Source organism: Protobothrops mucrosquamatus, unplaced genomic scaffold (genome assembly GCF_001527695.2).
Source record: "Protobothrops mucrosquamatus isolate PMUCROS unplaced genomic scaffold, P.Mucros_1.0 scaffold873, whole genome shotgun sequence".
In the NCBI taxonomy this organism is placed as follows: Eukaryota; Metazoa; Chordata; class Lepidosauria; order Squamata; family Viperidae; genus Protobothrops; species Protobothrops mucrosquamatus.
The window spans coordinates 305,924-308,105 of record NW_015387127.1 but is presented as its reverse complement, the minus strand read 5'-3'; positions in this window follow the sequence as shown (position 1 = coordinate 308,105).

Sequence of the window (2,182 nt, the reverse complement as noted above, 5' to 3'; positions counted from 1 at the left end):
GATTGAGAACCAGTTAGGTTTCAGAGAGAGCCAGTTTGGTCTAGTGGTTAAGCACCAGGCTAGAAAGTGGGAGGCAGCGAGTTCAAGTCCTGCCTTAGACATGAAAGCCAGCTGGGTGACTTTGGATCGATCCTTCTCTCTCAGCCCAACTCAGATCACAGGTTTGTTATTATGGGGAAAATAAATAAAGGTGGTGGGATATGAATAATTAAATATTCAAAGCATCAGCAAAAAAATTTTGAGTTCCCAGCTAGCAGCTAGCATCCCAACAGGGCCCTTTTAAAAAAATGCCCCCAAAGAATAAATGTCCAATTATTTATTTTTTTAAAAAGCACCAAGCATAGACAAATCTGACTTGAGAATGGTGAATCTTGCAGAAAAACAGCATGATTACCCAAACTAGCCTGGGATTACAAGTTAAAAAACTCATGAGGGCTGGGTGCTTTGATAGATAGATAGATAGAGAGAGAGAGAGAGAGAGAGATAGACAGACAGACAGACAGACAGATAAGTAGGTAGGTAGGTAGGTAGATAGATTAGATAGGTCCATTCAGGCACCCTGACTCTACCCCAGATTAAGGGATTACAGGGTTGTAAAAAGGGATTTGTTTAATAGAGTAGATCAGAGGTGTCAAATTCGCAATGTCACGTGACATGTCGCGATGTATTGCGACTTTTTTCCCATTGCCGGCAATGGAGTGGGCGCAGTTTCGGCATGACGCATCCAGCCCGCGGGCTGGCAGTTTAACACCCCTGGAATAGATGGATAGATGATAGATGATAGATAGATGGATGGATGGATGGATGGATGGATGGATGGATGGATGGATGGATGGATGGATCCATCCAGTCGCCCTCACTCTACCCCAAATTAAGGGATTACAGAGTCATAAAAATGGAGTTTTTAATAGATTAGATAGATAAATGAGAGAGAGAAAGAGAGATTAGATAGATGCTGTATGTAGAGATAGAGAGAGATTTAGAGATATAGCTGATATATGGTTATATAAAAATCTGAAGTCCCTCAGCCTTCAAAGCTCAAGGTTGCAGGTTCTTTGAAAAGTGTGATTGTCAATCACCCTACATGGCTTTGGAGGAACGAATCAGAGAAAGCTGGCTGGGGAACCTCCAGGTCTATATTTTTAGAGAACTTCTCTTTCCTATCGCCATTTGGTTAGCTGGGCCACATCACCCAAAGTCACCTTATGGGAATGGTATAAAAACTTAAATAAATAAGTGGGTGCAAAAGCCATTTATCTCTCTTTGTCTGTTCAACGTGCCAGCTTCCCACCACCGCTCTTTCAGTGGACTTCAGGGATGGAAGTCAAGGGGATGCGGGCACTTCCAGAACTGACCCACTCCACATAATAATAATAATAATAATAATAATGACGACGACGACGACGACGACGATGATGATGATGATGTTGGAAGGGATCTTGGAGGTCCAACCCCCTGCTCAGGCAGGAAACTCTACACCATTTTGGACAAATGGCTGTCCACTCTCTTCTTAAAAATTTCCAGTGTTGGAGCATTCACCGCTTCTGGAGGCAGGTTGTTCCACTGGTTAATTGTTCTCACTGTCAGGAAGTTTCTCCTTAGTTCTAGATTGCTTCTCTCTTTGATTAGTTTCCATCTATTTGTTTCCTATCCTGCCTTCAGGGGCTTTGGAGAATAGCTTGACCCCCTCTTCTTTGGGGCAACCCCTGAGATATTGGAATACTGCTATCATGTCCCCCCTTGTCCTTCTCTTCATTAAACATGTCCAAGCCAACTTTAAAACAGGCTTGATATCAGGGCGTAGAAGCCGGCACAGCTGTGTGTGCTTTAGTTTTTTTTTTTTTTTTGATCGATAGCTTGTTCCGAGCATCTTTCCCTTCTCTGGATCCTCCCATACATTTTTCATGGCTCACCCCTCCCAGGCAAAGGCTGTCTTGTCTCAGAATTTTTTATTTTATTTTTATTTTTATTTTTAAAAAAGGCACGGCCCACCAAAGCTTGCTTTGTTTCCTGAAGGCCCCCGAGGTTGTTTTTAGTTAAAGGGGCCAATCTATAAATTCCAAGCTGGGAATTCCTTTGCTATATGAACAAAGAAGCCACATCACTCTAGCTCAGAGTGTGCTGTGTGGGTGGGTGTATTGTGTGCATTTTTAAAAGCTTCCCCCAATCGGCTTAGAGCTTC